Below are 26742 nucleotides of genomic sequence, written 5' to 3'. Positions count from 1 at the left end.
CAAAAGAAATGATTGGCAAACACTGTCAAGATAAGGAAGGACAACTCTTCAGAATATCCTGGCTCACAGAAAAGTCTGTCAGATATGCTAGGTTTTTAGGCTGAAGATGGATGCCTCAACATTGCAGAGGAGCTTTAGAGGACTCTCCAGGCAGTCTACTGTTTCTGTCATTTCTCACACTTTTTGGAAGTCACTTGCTCACACTTCCTGCTTATTTAGTTAATATTATTTCCTTCTTGGGTCTCTGAGGGGATTGAAGACTAGATAGTTATAGTTTTCCTTGTTTACCTAATGCAGAAAGCAAGTTATGATACAAAGTAAATTAGGTAAAAGACTGGACTCATCAAGATACAATAGATATGTAGTACTTTCTCTGAATTTATTAAAATCAAATGGACTAGACAGTGCTGCTGTACTTATTGCCTGTGTATACTGTATATAGTTTTTATACTTACTGTATATGGTTTTTCTTATATTAATTATAGCCTTTTTATTTTACACAAAAAGGGGATGTGTAAAATAAAATCAGAAAGTGAAACAGCCTCATAGTCAGTCTTACAGACCAGGCAGTGGTGACATATACCTTTAATTCCAATAACCACACTAGTTTACCATAGTGCCACACCAACTCCAGTGTCATCTGTGTGACATGACATATGTCATTATGCCGGACTGGAGCTACATGTCCTATGGTACTAGGCTTCCTGGCGGTCAATGGCAGATGGCCCGGTATTAGCCACTGCTGAGGCATAGGTGGGTTTCTTGAGTAGCTGGCTATGCGGGATATGAGCTTTGCACAATCTCTTTCATAATAATGATAGTCTTTATATATACAAGACAAGGATCATTCTCTTCAGGAATAGCTCTGAGACAGGGAATCACAGTATGGGAATGTATAAGACTACAGCGGAACCTTTGTCATACATGGGGTGTATGATGAGCAAGGGAATAGATGGGTTAATGTTGATGGATAGACTGTTATGTTATTCTTTGGACTCTATGGATAGGCTTGCTAGATCCCAACCCCCATGGTGTCTGCTGCATAAGAAGGTACTAAAAAGTATATTTCAACAGGTGCAGAGAACTGATTAGGCATATTTGGTCACTAGATGAGATAAAGAAAGGGTTAGAAAGAGGAAGGGCCATGATAGCATAATGAGACAGAAACTCTATTCATAAGATAAAACCACTTGTGTGAGGTTTACATTCCCAAGGACAAGATTTCCTCTCCTAAGGAAGCTTTATGTCTAACACCTGTTCCTGATAATATACTTTTTTTAAATAGTGCTGATGTGACTAAAAGAAGCTTTCATACTGTGCCAACCAATGATACATGACCTTCTGATTTGTTCTTTGTTTGAATACAATATAATGAAAACATGAATTCAGTAAAATCGTAGCAGATTCCAACCACTCTCTTGTGTGTTGTGTTTGTCTGTCATTCGCCGAACTTGTGCCTTCCTGTTACCAAGACCCTGCTTCTCCCACGGTCTGAGTGGCTCTCCTGAGCCGGTCCATGACACCCTAGAAATCAGGCAGTAGTGGTGCATGCCTTTAATCCCAGCCCAAGAATGGTATATAAGATGACAGGAGACAGTTTTCAGTCTGAGCCTCATTCTGAGATTGCTACAGGTAGGATTTCAATTTTGGAAAGAGGTAGAGGTAAGATCCAGTGGATGGCTGCTTTGCTTTTCAGACCTTCAGGTTGAACCCCAATATCTGTCTCTGGATTTTATTAATTGTCTTCCACCACAGTTCTCTGCTTCAATCTCCTGCCTTGAGTTCTTGCCTTGACTTTCCTTGATGATAGACTGTGAACTGAACTGATGTGTAAGCAAAGTAAACCACTTTTCACCAAAAAAAAAAACTTAATAAAATAAATAACTAAATAAGAAAGCTACTTAGGACAGCTATGTTATTGCATAATTTTGTTATATAAAAAAGTATGGGGGTGGTGAGGTGTCTCAGTGGTAAAGACAATTGCTTCCAAACTTTGGGACTTGATATGGCCCTGGGGATCACATGGTGAGGGTCAAGAAATAACTCCTCAACATTGTCTTCTGATCTCCACATGCACCATGGCATGACTCTCCAATAAGCAAGAAAATGTAGTTTAAAGAAAATATAACAAGTGATTGGTGTCTGCTGACTTTCTATGGCTGATTATTTCTGTTTGCTAATTACCAAGAGAGCCCTTGACTCAATTAATGATCGCAAGCTTTAACTTACGAACTCAATTCATCCTGGGTAAATGACCTTCTGTACACACTCATTTCCCCTGTCACTTGATGTTTTAATATTAGTTGAGCTCAAGCAGGATAGTGAGGCAGAGCAAATATTTATTTTTGTCAGTGATTTTCAAACTTTGCCTTCTGATTATTCTGGCATGACACAATGGACTTGCAAATAGAGACACGCTTCGATAGCAAAAAGTCAACTGAGAGCCTTTCTGTTAAAATGATGGCTCAGTTTTGAAGAGTTTCTGAGTGGGAGAGTTCCAGAGAAAAAAAGCTGGATATGCTAATGGTGAAAGTGTCAAATAGTGCATTTGAGTCTAGCTTTTTGACATTGTATGACAACATTGACATCTACAAAATCCACGCCTTCAAACCAAAAAAAAAAAAAATGAGTTACAAGGAATTGTATTTTTCCCCAAAACCCAAACTTCAAAGTTTTGAATAAGTTTGTGATCAGGGGACTGAATTCAGAGTTACTTTGATGGTGTATGGCTTGTGATCTGTGAGCTAGCACATCTGAAAGCGATCATCCCTAAATTGATGTACACAGAAGCAACAATAACTTGATTTACCAGGATGAAGTCATGAAGATGAGAGGGTGAAGGGTAATGGGAAGAGTTTTAGTAGAATTGCTTTTAGTTTCTCTCCATTTAGTTTGATGTTGGCTCTTAGTTTGCTGTGTATTGCTTTTATTATGTTTAGATATGGTTCTTTTATCCCTGATGTCTCAAAGTGCTTGATCAGAAAGGGGTGTTGGATTTTGCCAAAGGCTTTCTCAGCATCTAGTGATATGATCATATGGTTTTTTTTCCTTCAGTTTATTTACATGGTAGATTACATTGACAGATTTTCTCATGTTGAACCATCCCTGCATCTCTGAGATGAAGCCAACTTAATCATGGTAGGTGTTTTTTTTTCATGTGTTTTTGAATTAGGTTTTCCAGTATTTTATTGAGTATTTTTGCATCAATGTTCATGAGGGAGATTAGTCTGTAATTCTCTTTCCTAGTTAAGTCTTTGTGTGGTTTTGGTATCAGGTAACCGTAGCCTCATATAAAGAATTTGGCGATATTCCTTCTGTTTCTAGTGTATGGAATACTTTGAAGAGTATAAGTATTAGCTCATTTTTTAAGATCTGGTAGAATTCTGTGCTGCAATCATGTGGCCTGGGTTGTTTGTTTGTTCATTTGTTTGTTTTTGTTTGTTGGTTGGTTGGGAGATTTTGATGACTGCTTCTACTTCCACAGGGGTTAAAGGTCTATTTAAATTGTTTATCTGGTCTTGATTTAGTTGTGGTATGTAGTAACTCACAAGAAAATTGCCCAATTCTTTTAGATTTTTCAATTTTGTAGAGTGTAGGACCGTCACCCCTTATTCTCAAAGGGGTGAGAAGAAATTTCCTAGCAGAATGTTTTCCCAGGAAGATAGTGGCCTTCCCCTCTCCTACCTGGGAGATTTCAAGCACAAGGTCACTTAGCTCAGTCCAGCCAGCTACCTGGTGCAGGCAGATAAAGATGGCCTAACTCAGTGGCCTTGTTCTAAGAACAAGGAAAAAGCTGACTTAGCAGGATGGGAGGGAGCAAAAGTCCTTGCACCTGTGCCAAAGCAGCTTCAAAAAGCCTCTTTGTAGTTATGCCTTTGAAAGCCTACCCCACAGAGGAGATACAACTCCTCTCTCTACCTCGTGGTAAAGGGGTCAGTAGAAAGTGGTTCCAAACATGTTTGTATTGTGTTGATTAAACCTTGCTTATTATAGTCTGGACGTCTCTGGTGGTCTCTCTTTGGGGGTCGTACTCTGGGCACAGCATTTGGTGCGTTGGCCAGGAACCCTAGAGATTCCACCAGGATGATGAAAGTCCAGAGGTTTATTACCATCTACTGGTGAGAGAGCGCTCTTTGTGTTTTGACTCTTGTCTCTGTCTCTCTGATTTTGTCTTGTCTGTCTGACTAGGGCTGCTTTGCTTTTGTACTAGTCTATCGATTTGGAATTTTGGTATTGACGAGTGTTCTCTGAAGCAGTTGTGCTTGTACAGAGACCCTGGAGAAGCAAGGGACGACTTGGCTTCCATTTCCAGACAGGGATGGGAATTCTCCCATTCTCGGGTCATTCCAGACAGGGGCCTTGCTGGCCCTGGGTCATTTCCAGACAGGGATGGGAATTCTTCTACTCCCGGGTCATTTTCAGACAGGGGCCTTTTTGGCCCCGGGTCATTTTTGGAAAGGGAGTTTTGCTACTGGGTCAATAGACAGGTATGGGAATTCTCCCAGTCCCAGGTCAGTAGACAGGGGCCGGCATTCTCCCGCCCTGGGTCATTTAGAGCTGCCTCAGAGACAGCTATTTGGTTTTCTCCCACCATGGGAGAAAATGTCACTATGTGTCTTGTCCCAGGAATTTGTCAAAGTCTCTTTGTGTAATGTTATGGTAATTGTTGCTTTGTTTTCTTTCTCTCTTGACTTCTATCCTTGAGGGTCCTTTGGCTCCTATGGAGCCCCAGCCTCTCTCCCCCAGCCAAGGGACTGAGAGGAGAGAGGCAAAATCTTGTAGAGCGCCCAAAAGGAACTGGGCATGGAGAGGATAGGGAGTGTATGCCTGTGACTTGGAATATCTTTGGGGCCACTACATTGGGTGGATGGTGATTCTCTGGAGTTCCGGAAAACTATTGTGTCTTTGTTTATTATGTTTAAGATTAGACTGATGAGGGCTAAAAAATAGGAACAAAACTTAAATATGAAAATGCAGGTGACTTGGCAGCAGCCCATCTAGGGTCTGTATCCCTAGCTCTGAGCCAGGTCTGATGGCAGAGAATACACTGCCTGGCTGCTGAGAGCTAAGCCTTGAGACTGCAGGCAGTGCCACGTGGCAGAGGATCTGGGTGGGGCCTGTGGGGCTCAAAGACCAGGGAGCAGTGGCACCTGGGATATAGCAGGTGGCAAAGTCATCATGCACCCGGCTGAGGGAAGAGGAATGCCTCTTCAGAAGGCAGGTGGTGGAACTGATGACTGAGAGAGGCCAGTTGCAGCAGAACAGGGCACCCCCTCTCCCTTGTTCTCTCTGTACCGTTGTCCCCTTTTCATTGCGTTGAGAAAATTCAAAGTTAGTAAAGCATTATGTAATCTATTTCTGGGGGTATTCTCCACCCCCTTTTGCTTGTTTAACATTTCCTTTATCGTCCTATTTGATCTTTCAATGACTGCTTGACCTGTAGGATTGTAGGGTATGCCTGTAACATGCTTAATATTGTAATAGGCAAAAAACCGTTTCATTTTTCTAGAGACATAAGCTGGACCATTATCCGTCTTTATTTGCGCAGGTATACCCATGATGGCCATGACTTCTAATAAGTGAGTGATTACTGAATCGGCCTTTTCTGAGCTTAAAGCAGTTGCCCATTGGAATCCTGAATAAGTGTCAATGGTATGGTGTACATATTTTAATTTTCCAAATTCTGCAAAATGGAACACATCCATCTGCCAAATTTCATTCCTTTTGGTGCCCTTTGGATTAGTCCCTGCCGGCAGTGGTGCTTGGTTATAGAAAGAGCAAGTAGGGCATTTCTTTACAATCTCCTTAGCTTGTTGCCATGTAATAGAAAACTCTTTTTTCAAGCCTTTGCTATTGACATGATGCTTTTCATGAAATTCGGAAGCCTGCAGCACACTACCAATCAATAGCTGATCAATATCTGCATTGCCACGTGCTAAAGGACCTGGCAGACCCGTATGGGATCGGATGTGTGTTATATACATAGGGCAAAGTCTGTTCCTGATCATTTCTTGTACCTGGATAAACAATGAGGTTAGTTCAGTATCATCAGGTATGAATTCGGCAGTTTCAATATGTAAGATAACTCTTTCTGCATATTGTGAGTCAGTAACAATGTTAAGAGGTTCCTTAAAATCCCTTAGCACTATAAGAATGGCAAATAACTCTGCCTTTTGGACAGAATCATAAGGACTTTGTTCCACCTTACTCAAGTCTTCTGATTTGTAGCCTGCCTTCCCTGATTTATTAGCATCAGTATAAAACGTGCGGGCTCCAGTTATCAGAGCATCACGGACAATTCGAGGAAGAATCCAAGAAGTTCTCTTTATAAAGTTAAGCCTTTTGCTTTTTGGATAGTTGTTATTAATTTCTCCTAAAAAGTTAGCACAAGCTCTTTGCCATGGTTCATTATCTTCCCACAATTTTCGTATCTCATCAGCGGTGAAAGGCACTATGATTTCTGCTGGGTCTATGCCTGCTAGTTGGCGAAGTCTCAATTTACCTTTTATGATTAGTTCAGAAACCTTTTCCACATAGGTTTTTAATTTCTTACTTGGCTTATGAGGTAGAAAGAGCCACTCTAAAATAATATCATCTCTTTGCATTAGAATTCCTGTAGGAGAAATTTTTGAAGGCAATATAATGAGAATACAACTGAGTTCTGGATTCACCCTATCCACATGTGCTTCTTGCAATCTTTCCTCAATCATTGTCAGTTCTTTTTCTGCTTCAGCTGTTAATTCTCTGGGACTGTTTAGGTCTCTTTCCCCATCTAAGGTTTTGTTTAAGTGAACTATCATATCAGGTGTTATCCCAACAGCCGGTCGAAGGCTGGAAATGTCTCCCAACAACCTTTGAAAGTCATTAAGAGTATGCAGCTGATCTCTCCTAATTTGTGCCTTTTGTGTCTTAATTTTTTGCAAACCTATTCTATAACCTAGATAATCAACAGAATCTCCTCTCTGAATTTTTTCGGGAGCAATCTGTAATCCCCATTTAGGTAGAACTGTTTTTACCTCTTCAAACAGTTTCTCTAAGGTATCCATGTTTGAATCAGACAATAATATGTCATCGATATAATGATAAACAACGGATTTGGGAAACATCTTGCGTATTATTTGTAATGGTTGATTCACAAAGTATTGGCACAGGGTAGGAGAGTTCAACATGCCCTGTGGGAGGACGGTCCACTGGTATCTCTTGGTAGGTTGAGAGTTATTATAAGTAGGCACAGTGAAGGCAAACTTTTCTCTATCCTTTTCTTGTAAAGGTATTGTGAAGAAACAGTCCTTCAAATCAATAACTATGAGAGGCCATCCTTTTGGTAATAAAGAAGGCAGAGGAAGTCCAGATTGCAGAGAGCCCATAGGTTGAATAATCCTGTTAATAGCTCTGAGATCCGTCACCATTCTCCATTTACCAGATTTTTTCTTAACCACAAATACAGGAGAATTCCAAGGGCTGGTAGATTCTTCTATATGTTGAGCATCCAATTGCTCTTGTACTAGCTGTTCTAAAGCTTGCAACTTTTCCTCAGATAAAGGCCATTGTTTTGTCCATATCGGTTTCTCAGTCAACCATTTTAGAGGTAGGGCCGTTGGTGATTCTGGAGGGGCATCCATTGGTTTGTGTTCTTGTACAGCCCGAATGGCTGGTTTTTGCCATCTGTAATACCTTTTGATGTTTTCCTCAGAAATATATGCTCTAGAGGTAGCAGGGATGTTAATATGAGTATTCCGTTGCTGCAATAGGTCACGACCCCATAAATTTACTGCAATATTAGCTACATATGGCCTTAATTTTCCTATTTGTCCTTCTGGTCCTATGCACTTAACCCATCTCGTGCTTTGTCTTAATTGAGATAGGGTCCCAATTCCCAAGAGTCGAACATTTACATCCTGTAGTGGCCAATACGGATGCCAAGATTCTGGAGTAATGATACTAACATCTGCTCCTGTGTCCAGCAGGCCAGTAATGAAAATGCCATTTACACACACTCTTAACTTCGGTCTTTGATCACTTATAGAAGTTTGCCAAAATACACGTAATTCATCTCTTGGGCTATTTTCGCTTCCAACAGCAGACATGGGGATTTCTAATTGTCCTGACAAGGCGTGTTCTCCGTTGTAACGGGAAATGACTGGACCACATTCGCCATGGGGGCCTGCGAGAGGCCCCCCATGGCATTTCCCGCCTGCAACGGATTTCCTTGCCTATCTCTTGATGATTTGCATTCGCTGTCCCAGTGTCTGCCTTTCCCACATCTCCTACATAACCCTGAAGGCTGAGGCCTTCTATTCCTGTTATTCCTGGCAAAGGCATTATTATTATTATTATTTCTGTAAGTCCTTTGTCTGCAATTCCGTTTCATATGTCCCATTCTGCCACAATTAAAACATTTGGTATTCTGATATCTTCTTGTACCATTGGCAATGGCGTTTTCTACCCACTTATCGGCGTGATGGGCGTGAAGCTCATTCGATTCAATATTCATTGTATGTAAGACCCATTCCTCCAGGGGTGCTGATCTGATCTTTAGGGGCGTCAAAACCCTTTTGCACTCTACATTGGCATTCTCATAAGCCAAGGACTCAATTATTACCTGCCTTGCTTCTGGGTCAGATATCCCTATTTGTACAGCTTTAGTTAGTCTATGTAAAAAGTCCACAAATGGTTCTCTCGGATCTTGTTTAACTCTGATATATGATTCCGTTCTCTGTCTTGGGTCTTGAACCCTGTCCCAAGCCTTCAAGGCTGCGGTAGTACATATGGATAGAGTGTGTTCATCATAATTAGCTTGTTCTAGAGGATCAGAATAAAGTCCTTCACCCATAATTTTATCTAGGGTGATGTCAACTCCCTTTGATCTTTCCTGCTGTTCTAAAAGCCTAGCCTCTTGTCTAAACATGCACTTCCAGCTCAACTGATGACCGTTCTCTAACACAGCTGAGACTAGGTCCAACCAGTCCCTAGGGGTTGGGTTAATTGTAAGGGACCAAGACTTTAGCATCTCCTTAACAAAGGAGCTATGCATCCCAAAATTCATAACAGCTTGTTTAATTTCTTTCAGATCATTCATACGTATAGGTTCCCATGTATATTCCTTGGTGATCTTAGGGTTTTTAGAACCAGTCACCTTTTCTGTAGTTATCACTGGGAAAATAGGTAGAGTTCTATTGAAGCTATCCCGGAGAGTTCTATTCGATGGGGTTGGGACTTTCTTTTGTACTATTTGCTCCTGTTCATGAGAGTCCATAATTTCCTCGATCTTTTCAAATCTATTTACCATTGCCTTCTGCAATGCCTCAATCTCTTGTCCAGTATTATGTTCCAAGGCTTTCATAGAGGATTCAAGGGTATGAAGTTTGTCCAATACCGATAACGTCTCATCCTTGGACAGAATTTTTATGGCATGAATGGTGCCATCTTGTATTGAAATTCTGTCCAGCAATCTTTCATAGCTCTTTGATAAAGTCTTGTTAATACATTTAACGGTTCAAATCTCCTCAGATAATGTTTCAGTTCCTACCGACAGGGATTGTAACTTATGATTCAGATCCGTTGTTCCTGACTCCATACCTTGCATTTTTCTCTCAAGTGATAAAGCCATCTCAGAGAGAGATCTGTTATTCCTTTCCTCATGAAATTCAAACTTCTCCTCGAAAGTTCCAAATTTCTCAAGTAACAAAGCCATCTCAGAGGAAAGTCTATTATCCCTTTCCTCGAGAGCTGCAACCATCTTTTCAAGCTGTTTATTAGTGTTTTCCAAACCAGTTATGTCCTTGTTTAGTTTTTTAGCTCCTGCCTGTAAGGACTCTATCTCCTTTTTATTTTCCAACCACGTTGTAATGAAACAAACAAAAATAAAGAAGATACCAAGCCCTGTAAATATCCAGCCAAGGGAAACCACATCTGTATTGCTCAAAAATTCAGTCATCGTGTAGTTGAACAAATTATAGAATCCGTTAATAGTGATATTGTCAGACATTGTTAATCCAAACGGTTGATTTTTAATCAAATGAAAAATTACCTGTAATTACCGTTGTCTGCCACTAGATGGCGTAGGGCCCCGAGTTTCACGTGTTTTGGGAAACCAAAGATGGAGTCCCGCGCAGAGCACAGTAGCTGGGGAAGCAGCGGCGACGGTCCGGTAGTTCAAATCCAACGGTGAACCTCGGCAAAAGCTGCACAAACAGCTAGCGGGCAAGCGGGTAGCTAGCTCAGTCGGTAGAGCATGGGACTCTTAATCCCAGGGTCGTGGGTTCGAGCCCCACGTTGGGTGCCAGATGATGCGGCGAAGATTGGAAATAACCAAAAATAGTCCTTTTATAATTATTCAATTTTAATACAAGGGGAGATAAGGGAACTTACAGAACCAAGGGTCCAGCGGAGCCGAAGGGGAGCGCGCGCGGGGCAGCGCAAACGAACGGGCCGCCTTCCGGCTCCCCAATCCTATTTAAGGGGAATGCTACCCCGCTGGAGCAGCCACGCCCCTGAACGCAGGGATTGGGCCAGCTGCCCCAACATCAGTGGTTAAGAGCATTGCCTGCTCTTCCAAAGGTCTTGAGTTCAATTCCCAGCAACCACATGGTGGCTCACTGTAGTGTGGAGCTGTGGGCGGCTTCCCGCCGCCTGGCTCCTGGCCACTGGCTAGCTTATGCCCCGAAATAATTACACGGAAACTGTATTCTTTTAAAGACTGCCTGGCCCATTATCTGTAGCCTCTTATTGGTTAATTCTCACATCTTCCTTTAACCCATATTTAGTAATCCGTGTAGCACCACGAGGTGTGGCTTACCAGGAGAGATCTTAACCTGCGTCCATCTCAGAGAGGAGAATCATGGTGACTGCCTGAAGCGTCTCCCCTCTCTTTCCCAGAATTCTGTTCTGTCTACTCCACCTACCTAATTTTCTGTCTCTTAAAGGGCCAAGGCAGTTTTCTTTATTAATTAACCAATGAAAGTAACATAGACAGATAACTCTCCTCCATCAGCTCACAACCATCTGTAATGAGGTCTGGTGCCCTCTTCTGGCCTGCAAACATACACACAGACAGAATATTATATACATAATAAATAAATAAATATTTTTAAAAAACAGACTTTGATTTAAATTTACATATTGTCTAAAAAATTAAAAAAATTAATGGAGGTTTTTACATTGTCTAAAAAGCAAAAAATTAGTCAGGAGACTAAAATAATTAAAAAAAAGTTTGTCTAAACATGTCTGACTTAACCAATAAAACAAAGATAGAGAGAAAACCAGACCTAAAAATTGCAAAAGGTACATAAAAAGTCACAAAAGATATTTAAAAAATTGTAAAAGGCCAAAAGATGTTTGCTATAATTTTTTTGTACCTAAATGTTTAATGGTTAATTCTGGTTTAAAAAAAAAAAACTTGTTGTCTTGTTAAAGGGTCATGTTTATTTCTTTAAAAAATTATGTATGCTTGTTTTGTTAAAAATTAGCCTTTGGTAATTATAAATTTTGTACTTATAATTTTTCTCTGAGCTCTGGTTATTGGATTTGGGTTTGCAAAAATTTGTATGTCTTTTTAATATAGATAATGCTAAAACTGTTTTATGCTGTTCTTTATTTTTTTTTTTTTTTGGTTTTTCGAGACAGGGTTTCTCTGTGGCTTTGGAGCCTGTCCTGGAACTAGCTGTTCTTTATTGATATACAAGAATGTCAGTTACCACCAGGAATAGCTGGAACTAGACTCCCAAAGAAAAAACAGTTACCAGGAAAAAAAACAATGCCAAATAATAGTCACCAAAAGCATCAACTAATGGTTAGATTTTAGCTTCATTGTCTTTGCTAAAATCATTAATTTAAAGGTTCAATCAGAGAAAAATATGGTATATAGTTCTGGTCTGTTAAAAATACAAGTTAACCAACTCCATAAGGAGCCTCTTCGATGCCCATCTTCCTCTTGAAGTAGATTGGTGATGCCAGGAACAGACACATTTCATTGTCATGAAAAGGCCTAAGTTATTAAAACATTTTAAATGCCATATTCTGTAGTCTTGGAAAGATATGAAGAATGTCTATCTAACTGAAATATATCTCTATATATATAAAAAATCTAACTAACGTGGCTACAAGCTTGACTATTATTGATGATTATCCATTAACAACCTATATTTCCTACTTATATATTACATCTTGAAATGAACTACACAATCACAATACCTTAATCAAGGTCAGAAATACATATACATATAACAAGATTGGCCTTAAATTTATATCAATAAAGCAATATCTATACCAATGAAAATTATTCATATCTATATCATATCCCCCTTTAAATGTAAAAAAACATTTATAAACAATATTTGGGAATATAAGCATAGTTTTTTCTCTCCAAACTACTTCATGCTCTATGGGGACACTATTAATCAGGTCTTTCATGGTGTATCCTGTGTGCCAGGTTCATCTCAGTCCACAGTTGAACAAAGTAAGTTTTTAAGGGTGTTAACAACAACCTTTCAGGAGGGCATGGTCTATCATACCATATGCATAGAAGCAATCCACAGGGTCTCATCTTCTGTGAAAACAAAACAAGAACCTCTTCTCCAAAACATCATATCCTTAGACCCAACTTTTGAAGTCATAATATCTTTATAATATACATGCTGAACCATAGTTCTCATAAGCAATTAAACAATGACTACATACTGTTTGGGTTACAAGCTCAGGATTTTCTATGTTTTTGCTGGGACTCAATGGTATGAGTCTATTTTTACTGTTTTATAGATATCTTTTATTTGCTATTGCTATAATATGGATTTTAATATGGGCCTAAAAGTTTCAAATGTATTAACTTCTGTTCCTAGTTTAAATTTGTCTCAACAGGTTTCCCCTTGGTTGGCAGACAGAAACAAGCATCAATTGCTGACTACAACCTGCTCCAAATGATTGTGGACCGTGGATTTGCTAAAAATTGATGTGGACCAGTCTAGCTGATGGGAATGCTCCCTGGCTCTTCAACAAAGTCCACAAACCAAATGTTCCTAAAATTTTCTCTTTTTGACTAGCATTTTACCTTTGTTAACCCTTCACAGCAACGCCCAAAAGTCAACTAGAAGCAGTTAAAAGAATACACCGTCCAATAATCCCTGGTTAAAATGCTAAATCAAAAAAACATAAAAAGACCCTGTAATTGTAAGAGACCATTTGGCCAAAGTTAGAAAAGCCAGCTCATGATTAAGCTGACCCTTAGGACCAAGAGGAGTAGGAAAATGTAGGACCCTCACCCCTTATTCTTAAAGGTTTGAGAAGAAATTTCCTAGCAGAATGTTTTCCCAGGAAGATAGTGGCCTTCCCCTCTCCCACCCAGGAGATTCCAAGGACAAGGTCACTTAGCTCAGCCCACCTGGTGCAGGCTGATAAAGACGGCCTAACTCAGGAACAGTGGCCTTGCCTAAGAACAAGGAAAAAGCTGACTTGGCAGAATGGGAGGGAGCAAAAGTCCTTGCACCTGTGCCAAAGCAGCTTCAAAAAGCCTCTTTGTAGTTATGCCTTTGAAAGCCTACCCCACAGAGGAGATACAACTCCTCTCTACCACGTTGTAACAGGGTCAGTAGAAAGGGGTTCCAAACATGTTTTATTATGCTGATTAAATCTTGCTTATTACAGTCTGGGCCTCTCTGGTGGTCTGTCTCTGGGATTCATACTCTGGGTACAACATAGACTACAGGTTTTCAAAGTATGACCTAATGATTCTTTGCATTTCCTTGGGGTCTGTTGTTATTTCTTCTATTTCCTGATTTTGTAAATTTGGATATTCTCTCCCTGTTTTGTGGTTAGTTTGGATAAGGGCTTGTCTATCTTATTGATTTTTTCTCAAAGAACCAACTCTTTGCTTTATTGATTAGTTATATTGATTTCTTTGTCTCTATTTTATTTATTTCAGCCCTCAATTTGATTATTTCCTGTCTACTCTGCTTGCATACATCTGCTTCTTTTTGTTTTAAAGCTTTCATATGTGCTGTTAAGTCACTAATGTGAGCTTTTTCCATTTTCTTTATGTAGGCACTTAGTGCTATGACCTTTCCTCTTAACATTGCTTTCATTGTACCCCAGAGGTGTGGGTATGTTGTACACTCTTTTTTAAATTCTAAGAAGTCTTTAATTTCTTTCTTAATTTTTTCCTTGACTCCAGGGTGATTCAGTTGAGCATTGTTCAATTTCCATGAGTTTGTTGGCTTTCTGCAATTAGTGTTGTTGAATTAAAACTTTAAGCCATAGTGTTCCAATAAGACACAGGGAGTTACTCCAATTTTTTTGTATCTGTGAATATTTGCTTTGTGACTACATGTGTAGTCAGTTTTAAAGAAGGTTCCATGAGGTGATGCAAAAAAAGGTATATTCTTTTATGTTTGGGTGAAATGTTCCATAGAAGTCTATTAAATCCATTTGAGTCATGATATCTATTCTCTTATTTCTCTGTTAAGTTTATGTCTGGCAAACCTGTCCATTGATGAGAGTGGGGCATTAAAGCCTCATACTATTAATATGTGGGGTTTGATGTCATATTTAGGCTTCAGTAATGCTTCTTTTACATATGTGGGTGATTTTGTATTTATGGAATCGATGTTCAGAATTGAGAATTCATCTTGATGGATTTTTCCTATGATGAGCATAAAGTGTCCTTCTCTATCATTTTGATTGATTTTAGTTTAAAGTCTATTTCATTAGATATTAGGATAGCTACACCAACTACTTTCTTAGGTCCATTTGACTGGAAAATCTTTCCCCAACTCTTTACTCTGAGGTAATGTCTGCCTTTGAGTTTGAGGTGTGTTTCTTGTATGAAGCAGAAAGATGGATCCTGTTTAAAAATAAAATAATGGGCTGGAGGATGGCTCTTCTGTTAATGGCTAGGCTCAAAAAATGTTTATTTTTATTATGTCCATGTGTGTTTTGGCTATATGTATGTTTGTGTGAGAGTGTCAGAAGTCCTGGAACTGGAGTTACAGACCAGTGTGAATTGCCATGTGGGTGCTAGAAATTGAACCTGGGTCCTCTGAAAGAGCTACCAGTATTCTTAACCGCTGAACCATCTCTCCGCCCCAACATTTTATTTTTAAACATCTATTTTTAGTACTTTTATTTTGTATATGTGCATGTGGGGGGGGTGTGGGTGTGGGTATGCGTGTGTGTGTGTGTGTGTGTGTGTGTGTGTGTGTGTGTCTCCACATGATTGCTGATGATTATGGAGCGCAAAGGTATTGGATACCCCTGGAGTTGGAGTTACAGCTGGTTGTGCGTTATCAAGTGTGAACACTAGGAACCAAACTCAGGTCTTCTGCAAGAACAATATGTGCTCTTTATTGTGGTCTATCTCTCCATCCCCTTTCAGTATTTTAAATATGGAAAAATCACAAAAATGGTATAAGCAACTCCTACATATACACATCTAGACATAAAAATTCCATTTGTTATTTCTAATTATGATGTCTTTGGGAACTATTGTCAAGTGTTTTGTATTGTGCAGGATATTAAAATGAGGAGAGTCACTTGAGAGTTAACTTTAGTTTCTTTGGCAGCAGGGAGGAACAGTTTCTGTGAACTGAACCTTGGCTCCCTGTTCAGAAGCATATTTACCACTGTACGCAAAGGCTGTATTTGGGATACAACAAGTTCCTCATACCAAAGCCCCTTTGATCTATTTGAAATGTTCTCCGAAATAAATCATCACACCCTTACCCAGTCCTCATTGTGTACTGTTTGCAGTTCCCAGTAACTCAAGGCCTCCAAACATGCATGGATAGTCTTCTGACTAAAGTCATGTCAACTCTACTAACAACTCTAGAAATCATAGAAAACAATCACCTTTCTCTATTATATTTCTTCGAGGTCTACGGGCCTTCAACAAACAACTAAAACATTCAGCCATTACACAATGTACGATGAGAAAAAATTTTTCATTCTAATGCTTCTCTAACGCTTACCTTAGATACAATAACTACCACATTTCCAATACATTTCCCCCTTTTGTTTAAGTTATTTTAGTTATATTAAAGATTATGCAGTCACACAGTAAAGATAGACTTTTCTCTTTATCATTTTGTCTCATAATCTTATGTAGATAAGTCAAAGTACATTTTAAAGCTAGTAAAATTACTGTAGCAAAAACAAGTACAACAATTGTTAAAATAAGAAATCTATTAAAATGATTCACAGGATTGAATGAAGCTAAGGAATCTGCAACGCTTTCCCTGACATCCACTCCAGTTAACTCAGTTTTAAAAAGTTTCCTTTAATGGAGTGGGAGATCCTTATGTCTATGTGTTGCTTTTATTGGCTAATAAATAAAGAACTGGCTTGGCCTATAGCATGGGAAGAGGAAGGCAGAGTTAGGGAGATGCCATGTAGCTGCCACAGGAGATAGACATGCTGAAACTTTGCTGGTAGGCTACAACCTCATGGTGATACACAGATTAATAGAAATGGGTTAAATTAAGATGTAAGATTTGGCCAATAAGAAGCTAGAACTAATGGGCCAAACAGTAATTTAATTAATACAGTTTCTGTGTGAATATTTTGGGTCTAAGATAGCCAGGGGGCGGGAACCAACAAGTGACCTCCTTACTACACTTTATTTCTTGGTATAACTCATAAGTCACTTGAAAAGAATTAGGGTGATCCAACAAACACATTAACTCTTTCCCAATCATATTTGCTTTCATTAAACCTTAAAAGTATAGTGTAATAAGATGTAATATTCTAATCGCATTTTTAAAGATTTATTTATTAATTATGTATACAGTATTCTCAGTGTTCTGTCTGCATGTATGTCTGCAGGCCAGAAGAGGGCACCAGACCTCATTACAGATGGTTGTGAGCCACCATGTGGTTGCTGGGAATTGAACTCAGGACCTCTGGAAGAGCAAGCAATGCTCTTAACCACTGAGCCATCTCTCCAGCCCCTCTAATCGCATTTTAATTTAATTTCTTCCATCATCATCTCTAACTGATCTCCCATCAGGATTACAATTTGTCTCAAATCAGTTATTTCATTGACTACCTTACTATCTACTCATTTTGCTGATCCCAAAATTCTGCAGCATCTTTTTGTCAGTCTTTAATAAATTCAGAAATCTGAATGTCCTTATGAAGGGCCAGTCAAGCGTGACAACAGTAGCAGTCAATGCAATAATTCCCATGACCATAGCAACAATCAATCCAATCATCCTATGAGTTCTTATTAATACTCCTTCAGAGAGTTTCTGGGCTAGAATCAATACAGGTGATCTTACAATGGCCTCAACAACTTCACTGGCATCGAAATTATTAGCCTTGCTCAAAAAATATATAGCATTTCAGAAGTGGCATCTAGTGACATACTTTCATTAATGCATTATGAAGAATACAGCATTCACAAGTGATGCTATAGCTATTAGGGTGCCATTGTTTAGGCCCTTCCAGTAATACCTGAGGTAATGGTACATATGCTGCTAAGTGGTGACTTTGATTTAATCAAAAAGACAAAGTATATGTACTATCATTTGGTGTGAGAGGTCCTTCTGTCTATAAGTTGCTTTCATTGGTAATGAATAAAGAAACTGCCTTAGCCTGTTTATAGGGCAGAACTTAGGTAGGTGGGAAAAACTAAATGGCATGCTGGGGGAAAGGAGGCAGAGTTAAGAAGAAGTCATGAAGCCACAGGAGATAGACACTGGGAATTTTACCCAGCAAATCACCGCCACATGGTGATATACAGATTAATAGAAGTGGGCTAAATTAATATAAGAGTTAACCAATAAGAATTTAGGGCTAATGAGCCAAGCAGTGTTTTAATGAATACAATTTCTGTGTGGTTATTTCAGGGCTAAGCTAGCTGGGCAGCTGAAACTAACAAGCAGGCCCTCCTCCAACATGTGGTGGCTAAACAAGTAAAACCTGAGAGGGCTTGAAAAGGAATTCTAGACAAAAATAGTAGAGTTTTACACAGCTTCTTCTTCTTGTTTGCTGGAGGTTTTCCACAGAGAGATTTTTCTGATTCAGCAGGAAAAGAACCACAGCCATTTTAAAATGCCAGTTTTCTGGGCAATGCTGCCAGCATGACCTTTGATTCTTTCAGGCAGTAGGTTTGGTTACAGGGCATTTGAGTTGGGTTTGTGAGCATAGTCCTGCAGTTTGCTTGATGGTGATGTGGACTCATTATGTGCCTAGAAGTGGATTGGGTGGGGCAGGCAGGCACTACTGTATTTGACCTAGCAATGATACAACTTAAGTTTTTAAGAAGTAGTTAGCTTTGGGGGGAGGGGATTGGGACAGGGTTTCTCTGAAGCTTAGGAGCCTGAACTGGAACTAGATTTTGTAGGGCAGGCTGGCCTTGAACTCACAGAGATCTGCTTGCCTCTGCCTCCCCAAGGCTGGGATTAAAGGTGTATGCTACCACTGCCTGGCTAGAAGCAGTTAGCATTTTAAGAAGTGCTATTGTACAGTAAAGAATTACACATTCACAATAGGCAGATTCAGACATAAAAGACCTCTAAATGCTTCACAGTATTGGATAAATGAACATAGGCTTGGAAGAAAGAAGAAAAAGAGTATAATGAGCCATAAAATAAAGTTAATGCTTAAAAAAAGAAAGTCTTTAAAGAGACAAAGTACAGATAATTATATATTAAAAGGAGTAAAGAAAAATAAGCCACATAAAACATGGAAAATTCACAGAGAGTCTTGATTATGTATATTATTGTGTTATCATTGAATTGTTTGACTGTGAAGGAGCTAAGTACAGAGAGACATTTCATTGTATGGACTGCTAAGCTAAACCAGGATGTATATTATAAAGCTATCTAGACTTCAGAATTTGGGACTAAGGATATAGTGCTTCTTTTGTTTTTACAGAAGATGAGAACCTGTGGATTGCTTCTAGACTAATATGATTTGAAGACCCCGAAAATACGATATAAAATATAATATGGTTTGATGCCCCCTAAAAGGTTGCCGTAACCATTGATGGAGAAAACAAGATATTGCAGGACAAAAACAGATTTTAACAATACGTAGCCACAAATCCAGCCTTGCAGAAAAAGTAATAGAAGGAAAATCACAAACCAAGGAGTGCAACAATACCCACAATAACTCAGACATCTAGCGACCCTTCAGGAGCACAACTAGAAGAAGGGCAACACGTAAACTCTACTACCAAAAGAAAATGACCAGAGTTAACAACCACTGGTCATTAATATCACTGAATAGCAGTGGACTCAATTCACCTATAAAAAGGCACAAGCTAAGAGATTGGATATAAAAACAGGATCTAACATTCTGCTGTTTACAAGAAACAAACCTCAACCACAAAGAAAGGCATCTACTGAGAGTAAAGGGTTGGGAAAAGGTTTGCCAAACAAATGGACCTAAGAAACAAGTGGGTGTGGCCATACTAATTTCTAAAAAAGTTGACTTCAAACTAAAATCAATCAGAAGAGATGGAAAGGGACACTTTATACTCATAACAGGAACAATTCATCAGGATGAAGTCTCAGTCCTGAATGTCTATGCCACTAATATAAAAGCACCCACTTATGTAAAAGAAACGTTACTAGAACTCAAGACAGACATCAAACTACACACACTAATAGTAGGAGACTTCAACACTCCTCTCTCACGAATGGACAGGTCAATCAGACAAAAACCTAACAGAGAAATAAGAGAATTAATGGAGGTAATGAATCAAATAGACTTAGCTGACATCTATAGAACATTCCACCAAAATAGGAAAGAATATACCTTCTTCTCTGCTGCTCACAGAACCTTTTCAAAAATTGACCACATACTCGGTAACAAAGCAAACTTCCACAGTTACAAAAAAATATTATTAACCACCTGTGTCTTAATGGATCACCATTGATTGAAGTTAGAATTCAACAACAATGCTACCACCAGAAAGTCTACAAACTCATGGAAACTGAACAGTCAACTACTGAACCACACCTGGGTCAAGGAAGAGATAAAGAAAGAAATTAAAGTCTTTCTTGAATTTAATGAAAATAAAGGCACAGGGGGCTGGAGAAATGGCTCAGTGGTTAAGAGCATTGCCTGCTCTTCCAAAGGTCCTGAGTTCAATTCCCAGCAACCACATGGTGGCTTACAACCATCTGTAATGAGGTCTGGTGCCCTCTTCTGGCCTTCAAGCATACAGACAGAATATTGTATACATAATAAATAAATAAATGTTAAAAAATTTTAAAAAAAAAGAAAATAAAGGCACAACATACTCAAACCTTTGGAACACTATGAAAGCAGTGCTAAGAGGAAAATTCATAGCACTAAGTGCCCACTTAAATAAAACGGAGAAAGCACTCATTGGAGACTTAACAGCACACCTGAAATCTCTAGAAAAAAAAGAAGCAGACTCACCTAGGAGGAGTAGAAGACTGGAAATAATCAAACTGAGGGCAGAAATCAACAAAATAGAAACACAAAAAACAATCCAAAGAATCACTGAAACAAAAAGCTGGTTCTTGGAGAAAATCAACAAGACTGACAAACCGCTAGCCAAATTAATCAAACAGCAGAGAGAGAACAAGCAAATTAATAAGATCAGAAATGAAAAGGGGGACATAACCACAGACACAGAGAAAATTTAGAGAATCATTAGATCTTACTACAATGGCCTGTATGCCACAATATTGAAAAATGTAACAGAAATGGACATTTTTTAGATAAGTACCATATACCAAAGTTAAACCAGGACCAGTTGAACAATCTAAATAGACCTGTTATTCGTGAAGAATTAGAAACTGTTATCAGAATCCTCCCTACCAAAAAAAGCCCAGGAACAGATGGTTTCAATGCAGAATTCTACCAGAACTTCCAAGAAGACCTAATACCTATACTCCTTAATGTATTTCATAATATAGAAACAGGACAGTCATTGCCAAATTCCTATTATGAAGCTACAGTTACCCTGATAACAAAACCACACAAAGGCTCAACCAAGAAAGAGAGTTACAGGCCAATCTTACTCATGAACATTGATGCAAAAATACTCAATGAAATACTGGCAAACTGAATCCAAGAACACATTAGAAAAATTATCCACTACGATCAAGTAGGCTTCATCCCAGACATGCAGGGCTGCTTCAACATATGAAAATTTATCAATGTAATCCATCATATAAATAAACTGAAGGAAAAAACATATGATCATTAGATGCTGAAAAAACATTTGGCAAAATTCAACACCCCTTTATGATAAAGGTCTTGGAGAGATTAGGGATACAAGGGTCATACCTAAATATAATAAAAGCTATTTACAGCAAGGCAACAGCTAACATGAAATTAATTGGAGAGAAACTCAAAGCCATCCCACTAAATTCAGGAAAACAACAAGGGTCTCTCCATATTTCTTTAATATGGTGCTTGAAGTTCTAGCAATAGCAATAAGACAACATAAGGGAATCAAGGGGATTCAAATTGGAAAGGAAGAAGTTAAACTTTCGTTATTTGCAGATGACATGATAGTCTACATAAGCGACCCCAAAAACTTCACCAAAGAACTCCTACAGCTGATAAAAAACCTTTAGTAACGTGGCAGGATACAAGATCAACTCCAAAAAATCAGTCGCCCTCCTATACACAAAGGATAAGGAAGCAGAGAGGGAAATCAGAGAAGCATCACCTTTCACAATAGCCACAAATAGCATAAGATATCTGGGAGTATCTCTAATCAAGGAAGTGAAGGATTTATTTGACAAGAACTTTAAGTCTTTGAAGAAGGAAATTGAAGAGGATACCAGAAAATGGAAGGATCTCCCCTGCTCGTGGATTGGGAGGATCAACATAGTAAAAATGGCAATTCTACCAAAAGCAATCTATAGATTCAATGCAATCCCCATCAAGGTCCCATCAAAATTCTTCACAGACCTTGAGAGGACAATAATCAACTTTATATGGAAAAACAAGAAACCCAGGATAGCCAAAACAATCTTATACAATAAAGGTACTTCTGGAGGCATTACCATCCCTGACTTCAAACTCTATTACAAAGCTACACTATTGAAAACAGCTTGGTATTGGCATAAAAACAGAGAAGTTGACCAATGGAATCGTATAGAAGACCCGGATCTTAAACCACAAACCTATGAACACCTGATTTTTGATAAAGGAGCCAAAAGGACACAATGGAAGAAAGAGGGCATCTTCAACAAATGGTGCTGGCATAACTGGATGTCAACCTGTAGAAGAATGAAAGTAGATCCATATCTATCACCATGCACAAAACTCAAGTCCAAATGGATTAAAGACCTCAATATTAATTTGAACACATTGAGCTTGATAGAGGAGAAAGTGGGAAGTACTCTACAACAAATGGGCACAGGGAACCGTTTCCTACGCATAACCCCAGCTGCACAGACTTTAAGGGCAACATTGAATAAATGGGACCTCCTGAAGCTGAGCAGCTTCTGTAAAGCAAAGGACATTGTCACTAAGACACAAAGGCAGCCTACTGACTTGGAAAAGATCTTCACCAACCCTGCAACTGACAAAGGTCTGATCTCTAAAATATATAAGGAATTCAAGAGACTAGACGGTAAAATGCCAATTAACCCAATTAAAAAATGGGGCGCTGAACTGAACAGAGAATTCTCAACAGAAGAAGTTCAAATGGCCAAAAGACACTTAAGGGCATGCTCAACCTCCCTAGCTATCAGGGAAATGCAAATCAAAACAACTTTGAGATATCATCTTACACCTGTCAGATTGGCTAAAATCCAAAACACCAATAATAACCTTTGCTGGAGAGGTTGTGGGGTAAGGGGTACACTCATCCATTGCTGGTGGGAATGCACACTTGTGCAACCACTTTGGAAAACAGTGTGGCGGTTCCTCAGGAAATTCGTGATCAACCTACCCCAGGACCCAGCAATTCCACTATTGGGAATCTACCCAAGAGATGCCCAATCATACTACAAAAGCATATGCTCATCTATGTTCATAGCAGCATTATTTGTAATAGCCAGATCCTGGAAACAACCTAGATGCCCTTCAGTGGAAGAATGGATGAAGAAACTGTGGAATATATACATGCTAGAATACTACTCAGCCGTAAAAAACAATGACATCTTGAATTTTGCAGGCAAATGGATGGAAATAGAAAACACTATTCTGAGTGAGGTAACTCAGACCCAAAAAGATGAACATGGGATGTACTCACTCATAATCTGTTTCTAGCCATAATTAAAGGACATCGAGCCTATAAATTTGGGATCCTTGAGAAGATAATAAGAAGGTGAACTCCGGCTGTTTGGGCTCTGGGGACCTGGAATTGAGTGCACCCAGGCCGGTGGGAGGTCCCCTCCTTCATTTGACTGCCCGGAGCAAGGTAGGCCTTTGTCTGAGAGCTGCTTGGCCTGCAAGGGGACCTGACAGTCTGCAGGAGGATCCATCATTCTTTGGGGTGAGTGAGGAGTGAGTGCCCGAACCGCGGCAGCTGCCCGGAGAGGGACCACCGACTCTCCACAACTCCCCCTGCCACCAGCACACTTCCTGCTCTTCCTGCAGGGGTTATTCTCCCCGGATACAGCCTCTCTCTCCCTGTCCCTTCCCAGCTTGCACCCAGAATCCTCCCCCCCCCCTGCCTCATCCTCCCGTCTTTGGGGCCACAAAATCCCACAGCTCAGCCTGTTTGGGCTCTGGGGACTTGGAATTGAGTGCACCCAGGCCGGTGGGAGGTCCCCTCCTTCATTTGACTGCCCGGAGCAAGGTAGGCCTTTGCCTGAGAGCTGCTTGGCCTGCAAGGGGACCTGACAGTCTGCAGGAGGATCCATCATTCTTTGGGGTGAGTGAGGAGTGAGTGCCCGAACCGCGGCAGCTGCCCGGAGAGGGACCACCGACTCTCCACAACTCCCCCTGCCACCAGCACACTTCCTGCTCTTCCTGCAGGGGTTATTCTCCCCGGATACTGCCTCTCTCTTCCTGTCCCTTCCCAGCTTGCACCCATAATCTTCCCCCCCCTCCTTCTGCCTCATCCTCCCGTCTTTGGGGCCACAAAATCCCACAGCTCAGCCTGTTTGGGCTCTGGGGACCTGGAATTGAGTGCACCCAGGCCGGTGGGAGGTCCCCTCCTTCATTTGACTGCCCGGAGCAAGGTAGGCCTTTGTCTGAGAGCTGCTTGGCCTGCAAGGGGACCTGACAGACTGCAGGAGGATCCATCATTCTTTGGGGTGAGTGAGGAGTGAGTGCCCGAACCGCGGCAGCTGCCCGGAGAGGGACCACCGACTCTCCACAACTCCCCCTGCCACCAGCACACTTCCTGCTCTTCCTGCAGGGGTTATTCTCCCCGGATACCGCCTCTCTCTCCCTGTCCCTTCCCAGCTTGCACCCAGAATCCTCCCCCTCTCCCCCAGCCTCATCCTCCCATCTTTGGGGCCACAAAATCCCACAGCTCAGCCTGTTTGGGCTCTGGGGACTTGGAATTGAGTGCACCCAGGCCGGTGGGAGGTCCCCTCCTTCATTTTACTGCCCGGAGCAAGGTAGGCCTTTGTCTGAGAGCTGCTTGGCCTGCAAGGGGACCTGACAGTCTGCAGGAGGATCCATCATTCTTTGGGGTGAGTGAGGAGTGAGTGCCCGAACCGCGGCAGCTGCCTGGAGAGGGACCACCGACTCTACACAACTCCCCCTGCCACCAGCACACTTCCTGCTCTTCCTGCAGGGGTTATTCTCCCCGGATACCGCCTCTCTCTCCCTGTCCCTTCCCAGCTTGCACCCAGAATCCTCCCCCCCTCCCCCTGCCTCATCCTCCCGTCTTTGGGGCCACAAAATCCCACAGCTCAGCCTGTTTGGGCTCTGGGGACCTGGAATTGAGTGCACCCAGGCCGGTGGGAGGTCCCCTCCTTCATTTGACTGCCCGGAGCAAGGTAGGCCTTTGTCTGAGAGCTGCTTGGCCTGCAAGGGGACCTGACAGTCTGCAGGAGGATCCATCATTCTTTGGGGACACCAAACACCTCCGCGCTCCTTTTGAAGGAAGAGATGGGCAGGCGCCAATGCAGGAGCTCCTCCAACAACATGAAAGGCAACATGACATCACCACAAGCCAGACATCCCGAAACAACAAGAATTGAACACCCTACCCCAGAAGATATAGAAGAAACCGACATTAAACAGTACTTTATGAAAATAATAGAGGACCTTAAACAGGAGGTAAAAAACTGCCATAAAGAAATGGAGATGACAAACAAAAAGGTAGACGAAATAAATAAATCTCTCAAAGATACCCAAGAAAAACAAGAAAAAGCAATCAAACAGGTAAGGGAAACAGTACAAGACCTGATAAATGAAATGGAGGTATTGAAGAAAACACAATCTGAGGGACAACTGGAAATGGAAACTCTGAGTAAACGAACAGAAACTTCAGAGACAAGTATTTCCAACCGAATACAAGAGATGGAAGAAAGAATCTCGGACTCTGAAGATACTATAGAGGAAATAAACTCACAGATTAAAGAACTAAACAAATCTAACAAATTCTTAACACAAAACATTCAGGAAATCTGGGAAACCATGAAAAGACCAAACCTAAGAATAATTGGGGTAGAAGAAGGAGAAGAATTACAACTCAAAGGCCCAGAAAACATATTCAACAAAATTATAGAAGAAAACTTCCCCAACCTAAAGAAGGATGTTCCTATGAAGGTACAAGAAGCCTACAGAACACCAAATAGACTGGATCAAAAGAAAGCATCCCCACGCCATATAATAATCAAAACACAAAACATACAGAATAAAGAACAGATATTAAGAGCTGCAAAGGAAAAAGGTCAAGTAACATATAAAGGGAAACCTATCAGAATTACACCTGATTTCTCAATGGAAACCATGAAAGCCAGAAGAGCTTGGATAGATGTGCTACAGACACTTAGGGAACATGGATGCAAGCCTAGACTATTATACCCAGCAAAGCTTGCATTCACCATCGATGGAGAAAACAAGATATTCCAGGACAAAAACAGATTTAAACAATACGCAGCCACAAATCCAGCCTTGCAGAAAGTAATAGAAGGAAAATCACAAACCAAGGAGTCCAACAACGCCGACAATAACTCAGGCATCTAGCGACCCTTCACCAGCACAACTAGAAGAAGGGAAACACACAAACTCTACTACTAAAAATGACTGAAGTTAACAACCACTGGTCATTAATATCACTTAATATCAATGGACTCAATTCACCTATAAAAAGGCACAGGCTAAGAGACTGGATACGAAAACAGAAGCCAACATTTTGCTGGTTACAAGAAACACACCTCAACCACAAAGACAGACATCTACTCAGAGTAAAGGGTTGGGAAAAGGTTTATCAAGCAAATGGCCCTAAGAAACAAGCGGATGTGGCCATACTAATTTCCAACAAAGTTGACTTCAAACTAAAATCAATCAGAAGAGATGGAAAGGGACACTTTATACTCATAACAGGAAAAATCCATCAGAATGAAGTCTCAATCCTGAATATCTATGCCCCTAATATAAAAGCTCCCACTTATGTAAAAGAAACACTTCTAGAACTCAAGGCAGCCATCAAACCACACACACTAATAGTTGGAGACAGGTCAATCAGACAGAAACCTAACAGAGAATTGAAAGACTTAATGGAGGTAATGAACCAAATGGACTTAATAGACATCTATAGAACATTCCACCCAAATAGGAAAGAATATACCTTCTTCTCTGCGGCTCATGGAACATTTTCGAAAATTGACCATATACTTGGTAACAAAGCAA

General features: G+C 40.4%; 1 protein-coding gene across 2 annotated transcripts in view; it reads left to right on the top strand.

The window, feature by feature from the left end:
* Positions 1-26742, top strand: part of LOC119825569 (cytochrome P450 3A11-like) — a 794398-nt gene that overhangs the window by 630611 nt on the left and 137045 nt on the right. The window lies entirely within an intron of this gene.

This window comes from Arvicola amphibius, chromosome 10 (genome assembly GCF_903992535.2).
Source record: "Arvicola amphibius chromosome 10, mArvAmp1.2, whole genome shotgun sequence".
NCBI classification, from domain to species: Eukaryota; Metazoa; Chordata; class Mammalia; order Rodentia; family Cricetidae; genus Arvicola; species Arvicola amphibius.
The sequence above is the reverse complement of the archived record's forward strand: the minus strand, read 5'-3'. Positions and strand labels throughout refer to the sequence as shown.